This window comes from Zalophus californianus, chromosome 16 (genome assembly GCF_009762305.2).
Source record: "Zalophus californianus isolate mZalCal1 chromosome 16, mZalCal1.pri.v2, whole genome shotgun sequence".
NCBI classification, from domain to species: domain Eukaryota; kingdom Metazoa; phylum Chordata; class Mammalia; order Carnivora; family Otariidae; genus Zalophus; species Zalophus californianus.
This window is the reverse complement of record NC_045610.1, coordinates 36,478,584-36,484,916: the sequence shown is the minus strand read 5'-3', so window position 1 is coordinate 36,484,916 and position 6,333 is coordinate 36,478,584. Positions and strand designations below refer to the sequence as shown.

Genomic DNA, 6,333 nt, shown 5'->3' with positions numbered 1-6,333 from the left:
GGCTATTGGGGTAGCCCGTGTCCCTTTGGGCAAAGCTTGGTTTCAGCTGCAACATGGCCTGAGGCCATCATCGGGCTCACAGCCCGCTGCCACTATGGTCTCTCATCAAAATGCATTTTATAATTATTTTTTTAATATACAGATATTTATAAGATTTTATTTATTTCTTTATTCGTCAGAGAGAGAGCGAGCAAACAAGCAGGGGAGAAGCTCCCCACTGAGCAAGGAGCCCGATGTGGGGCTCAATCCCAGGACCCTGGGATCATGACCTGAGCCAAAGGCAGACACCCAACTGACTGAGACACCCAGGCGCCCCTCCCCTGCCCTTTTTTTTTTTTTTTTCTAAATAGCAAATAAGAATGAGGTCTGGATTTTAAGGGTCAAATGGCCAGAACTTGGGTCTCCAGGATCCAAGTCCCGGACTTTGTGACATCGTGCCGCAGCTCTTTGCTGGATACCAGACAAAGCAAATTAAACAGATGTGGTCTCTGCTCTCTGGAAGTTTGGACTTAAATGGACAGCCACAATTCCGGCAAACATAAAAGGACAAAGTGATTCACAGTCAATTCACATATGCCAGTAAATAAATGAGTTAAACAGATAAGGAAAGCTATGTTTACCTGGTCTACTAATTTTTTTTTTAATCTATTAGTAGAGAGGGCGATGTTAATGAGGCTCAGGTCTTCAGCCAGGCCCACCTCTGCCTACTTCGCACATGGAAAAATACCGTAGTTGTGCCGTACGTTCTTTCGTACTTTCGGTTCCGTGTCTTCAACAGTGTGTCACCATTCCTGGAACAGCTACCGAGTGTCACACAAGGTGGGAATCAAGAACCATCATTATGAAATCATCTCTGCCCTTAAGTGACATCTTCAACCATTTTCCTAAAGCAAACGGCTGCAAAAGCTTCCATTCACTTCGCCTCTATGACCTCTATTGATGGGAAAAGGACAGATCAACTCAGTGCCCATCCTATTGTTAGAGGGCCCGAGATTCATGTTTATCCATGCAAGACAGCCGGTTAGGACAGCTCAGAGGTGAGTTTGGAATTTGGGGGACATTGGTGTTATTCCAGAGAAGCAAGGCCACCATCCCACCTGCAACAGCTTAGCTTCTGTGTATCTAAGCGAAGGCAGAGAGGACCCTGGGGTTAGGGAATGTGGGCAGCTGAGGGCAGGAACCCCAGCAGAACATCCTCCTATGCTGAACTCTAGCAGCCCAATACCTCCCCTGGGGGTTCTGCCTCAGGGTCTGTCTCCAGCACAGTGATCTAAGGTAGTTAGGTCCGAATTGTGTTTGAGTCTTTAAAGAGGCTCACAGATTCTTTGAGGCAGCATGCTTAATTGTTGTCTGTAATTGATGTGACATACGCCCCAGAGGCATGCACTGAGGTCCAATTGAAGTGATGGTTTTTTAAAAAATTGGAATTAATTAATTAAAGAAGGCAGCTGTACTGGGCTGTGAGTTAGTGCCAAACTCCGTAACCCTAAACCAGCCAACCCACCCAACCGGCCTCACCACCTGAGGAACAATCCTGAGGTTCTCACGGAGGTGGGATGGGAGACCTGGGACGCAGTGCAGGAAGCGAGGGCTGCAAGGGAGAAGTTGGGGGGTGGTTGTGGTGGGGGGGGTCAGGGGACCCTCTCCTTTCATAACCCCCCAGAATCTTGGCTCTTGTTTGGGTGTCAAAAGAAGTGTGTTGGGGGGGCTAGGGAACTGCAGGAAAGGGAAGGCAAGGTCCAAGGAGGTATGTGAGATTATGGGGAGGGGCAGTCAAGGGACAAGAGGGGGTTCAGGGCTGGGGTGTTGGCCGCAGTGAAGCAAGATGGACCTGTTCAGGTGAGGACTACGAAGACTGGGGGTGAAGAGGACCCTGTGGGGGGAGCTCAGAGGAGGTGGAGCCCAGATGTGGAGGCGGGAACATGGCGCCTGGGGCCACTGGCATTCAGAGGAGGTATTAATTAAACCCCTGACCTGAGGTGGTTAACAAAGCTGTGGCAGCTTTTCATATGAGTTGAGTTAATAACAATAATAACAATAATAATAACAACAATTAACGATAATGAGACCTTATCTGCAGCAAGTTATTCCTAGAGCTTTGTAGGCATGAAGTCATTAATTCTTCTGGCCCCTCGGGCCACCTTTCTCTAGCAGTAACGGGAGTGCAAGAGGGCACAGACGACCCTTGTGCCTTCCGGCCTGTGGCCATTGCCTGGGTGGGGTAGTTCATTTACAGAGAGAGAAAATCCAGGGTTCTTTAGGGCTTCACAAACTGTTACAAGCTTTTTCATTTATTTAGAAATGATGCGTAAACGGGATGAGTACAGAAATGTAGAACTCGGTCACCACAAATGCCTAAAGAACTTTGATGTGAAAACTCAAATGAGAGTCATCATCCTTCTCCTGGTCAAGATCAAAGACAATTAAAGCATGCATTGTATAGCATGTTTTTCTTTCTATTTATTTATTTATTTATTTTAAAGGTTTTATTTATTTATTTACTTGGCAGAGAGAGACACAGCGAGAGAGGGAACACAAGCAGGGGGAGTGGGAGAGGGAGAAGCGGCCTTCCCGCCCAGCAGGGAGCCCGATGCGGGGCGCGATCACGACCTGAGCCAAAGGCAGATGCTTAACGACTGAGCCACCCAGGCACCCAGATGTCCATATTCTAAAGATGTCTACATCCTAATTCCTGGCACCTGTGAATACGCTATCTCATTTGGCAAAAGGGACTTTGCAGATGGGATGAAGGTAAGGATCCTGAGATGCAGACTTTATCCTGGATGATCTGGTGGGTCCAGTGTACTCATGAAGGTCCTTAGAAGAGAGAGACAGGAGTGTTGGAGGCAGAGAGGGAGAGGCGCCATGGAAGCAAGGGTCAGGATGCTGTGAGTGCTAGCTCTGAAGATGGGAGAGGAACATGAGCCAAGGAGTGTGGACAGCCTCAAGCAAGGAGTAGGCAAAGAACGGATCTCCCCTAGAGCCTCCAGAAGGAACACAAGCTATGGACACCTTGATTTGGGCCCAGAAAAACTTCTGACCCCCAGAACTGTAGGATAATAAATCTGTGTTGTTTGAAGCCGCTACATTGGTGGTGATGTGTTACAACAGCAGTAGAAAACGAATACAGCTCCCCATTACTTACAGGGAAACCAGAACCACTCTGCAAGGCATTCAAGGGCTTTGGGTTATCTGCCCCCCCACCCCCTCCCCCACTGCCTGCCAGGCTTTACCTACTGAACTTCTCCAGGATCCTCAAGAGGCCATGGCCTCTCTTACTCCAGTGCATTTGCGTGTGCTGTTTCTTCCACCAGGAACTACGGGCTCCTCACTTGTTTGTCTGGCTAAGTTCTCATCCTTTCTGTCTCAGCTCAAACAATACCTCCTCTGTGAAGCCTTTCCTGGGGCTCCTTTCCTGCATTTCATATGTGCTCCCATTAAAGGACCTGTCTGTTCTCTCCCTGGACTATAAGCTATCTGAGGGCACAGGATGTCTCTTCTCGCCTTTGATCTCCCTTTGCGCCCGGCACGGTCCCCGGTACCTGAAATAAAGGTCCCCAGAAACTAGAGCTTTTATCCGACTTGTGCCCTGGATGTGATGCAGCCCCTCCTGCCCCATCTGTCCTTCCATAACAAGCATTGGGAGAGCCTTCCCTCCCCTCCCCTCCCCCTCCAAGTGAGAGATGAAGACAAAGGAAATCAGTCATAGCAGCATTTCAAGTTCAAGAAAGAAAAAGGCACAAATCAAAGTTTTGTAATAGTCCCATTGCACCTACAGTGTACAAGTGTACAACGCTTCCTCTCCGGGTCTCGGTTTCTTCAGCTGGGAAATGGGTCTAGAGACAAGCTACACAGAAACAGGAACTGTGGTGGCTTCAAACACCATCATATCCTCCCCCCGACCCCAGCACTGCTAGCACTGCTCTTTACTCTCAAGTGAGTTCTCGGGTGTTGGGTGCTGCAGATCTTGGGGGAGACTTTCCCACATTCTTTGGATTCATGGTTTCTAATAGGCACGCCAATGGTAGGTATCATCGTCCTGAGCAAAGGGTTCCCCACAGTCACTGCATTCATGGAACTGAGTTCCAGAATACTGAGTCAGATGTGTCTTCCGAACCTCCAAACTCACCTGAGGGCTCTCCCATGGACACATCAGACACAGAGTTTCTTTCCAGTAGGAATTCTCTGATGTTGTATAGGAAGGTTACTCCACCCAAATAAAGACTTATTCACATTTATTACACTTATGAACATTTTCCCCTGTATGAATTCTCTGATGTTTAATGAGAAGTAAAAGGCAAATGGAGATCTCAATAAAGGCCTATTATATACCCAGCCCTGTGCTCAGTGTTCGGAAGGAGTCCAAAATGTACAGAACGCCCTCTGCCCTCTAGAAGCTTGCAACCTGGTTGAGGAGACAAGATTTGTGTGCATGAAACAGTGGGGGAGCACGAGATGCTGTGTAATCACACCAAGCTGCACAGTTTAATGGAATTAAATGAGAATTCACAGAAAGGAGCATTCCACCAGAGATGAGGGAAAGGTGGCGGTGAGGATGCTAGGCTTTAGCTGGACCTGAAAGGATTGTAGGGCTTAGGCTGGAGGACAGAAGAGGAAGGTGTTTGGGATGTGGCTCTAGAGGGATGAAAATATCCTTCCGTAGCAACTCACTGGTTTGGATTTTGGAAGAGAGAGGGAGAGAGGGAGGGAGGGAGGGAGAAGGAGGGAGGGGAGAAAAAAAGGAAAGGAAAGAAGAGGGGAGGGGAGGAAAGGAAAGGAAAAGAAAAGAAAAGAAAGGAAAGGAAGGAAACTCTTTCCAATATAGTGAGTTGCCCCTCCATCTCAGAAACTCCCTCAGACTTAGGGCAGCAGCCTTTGAAAATTTTATTTCTCTAATGCGTTTCTTGATTTAGAGCTCCAACCACTTTCACTTTTTCAGGCACACCGAAGAAGGAACCCTCTAGCACTGCAATTCATATGCGGAGCCCCACCCCCACCCCCACCCCCACCCCCCAGCATTCCTGGGGCCCATTTCAGTTCCTTGACCATTAACATCATCCCCCCCCAACACATACACACCCCCCCCGTGACAGAGGCACCAAGTAGGGGGAGAAGGGCACCTGCCAGAGCGCCCCAGGCAAGCACCCTCCCTGGCCCTCCGTACCCTCGAAAACAACTCCACCTGGGATGTTGACACTTGGAGGGAAGGAGTCATCGGATCCAAAGGCCTCTTACTTAGGTCGGTTTTATAGAGGATTTTCGGGAGCATTGGGAGTAGGGAGCGCTTTATGACTTGTCCTTGTTTTCTCCATTCCGCAGAGGGCGGCCCACGAGCAAGGGGGTGGACTTTGCAGCGTCTGTCTCGTCTGCGTTAGACACTTGGAAGACGTTTCTCCCAATTATAGTGGTTAAACACTGACTCAACAGCCAACAGCCTCATGAGGTGTCAGAGCCTTCATTCATGGACAAGTTTCACAATGAGACACGACAGCACCACCTGTCATGGGCAGTGCCGTCAGAGAGCGGAGGAGAGTGGGTTTCACAGGCAACAAGGTGGCTGCTTTCTGGAAGGATCTGACAGTTCCTAGCATGGCAGCGACATGGTGAAGTGCCTCCTCACTACCCCTGCTCAATGGGTTTGTTTGCACGTGGAATTCTTAGGCTCTTAGTTCTGTCCCTGCTTCCTGCCACTTCCCTAGGAGACGGAATTCAAATTCTGGAAGGGAGGGACCTCACCTCTGGGGAGGGGGAGGGGGACACAGAATGGGGGCTGGAGCCTCTTGGGTCTTACCATGTGGACATCCTGTGGGAACATTCTCCCCTCCTCCTCAGCAAGATCCACTCCGCTCTGTGGAGAATCCAAGCAGGAGGTCAGAGGGATCTACAAAGCCACGGTGGAAGGACAGCCCAGATTCCCGGGCCCCGGGTGGCCATCCAGTCTGACCACGCACCACACTCTCCTTTGATTCTTGGTGTCTATCCTCCCTGCAAGTTCATGGGCTCCCCCAGGGCAGGAGGCATGTCTGTCCTAGTCACCATCCGAGCCGGCTCAGTACCTGTCAGAGTGCCTGGTACACAGCCACTGTTCAGTAAATGTTTGCTCAATAAATCAACTCTAAACTTGGAAGGGATCCCCTTAAAGAGCTCCTCGCTCTTGTCCAGAAGCAGAGTTCCATGGCAAACGCTGGTGTGTGCTGGGGATGGGAAGGGATGCCATTGGGTAATAATAATAATAATAATAATAATAATAATAGAGTTAGAAACACATGGGCGGCCCCTGGAAAATAGCCCACAAGTTCAAATTGTATCTGCTAAGCAACAGGGGAATGATGC

At 49.3% G+C, this 6,333-nt stretch overlaps 1 long non-coding RNA gene across 1 annotated transcript; it reads left to right on the top strand.

Annotated features, from left to right (window-relative positions):
* Positions 1–799: 799 nt before the first annotated feature.
* LOC113939553 lies at positions 800–6,069 on the top strand. Its single transcript, XR_003525288.2, has 3 exons — positions 800–1,037; positions 2,510–2,751; positions 5,320–6,069. It is a non-coding gene; the product is annotated as an uncharacterized LOC113939553 (long non-coding RNA).
* The last annotated feature ends 264 nt before the right edge of the window (positions 6,070–6,333 follow it).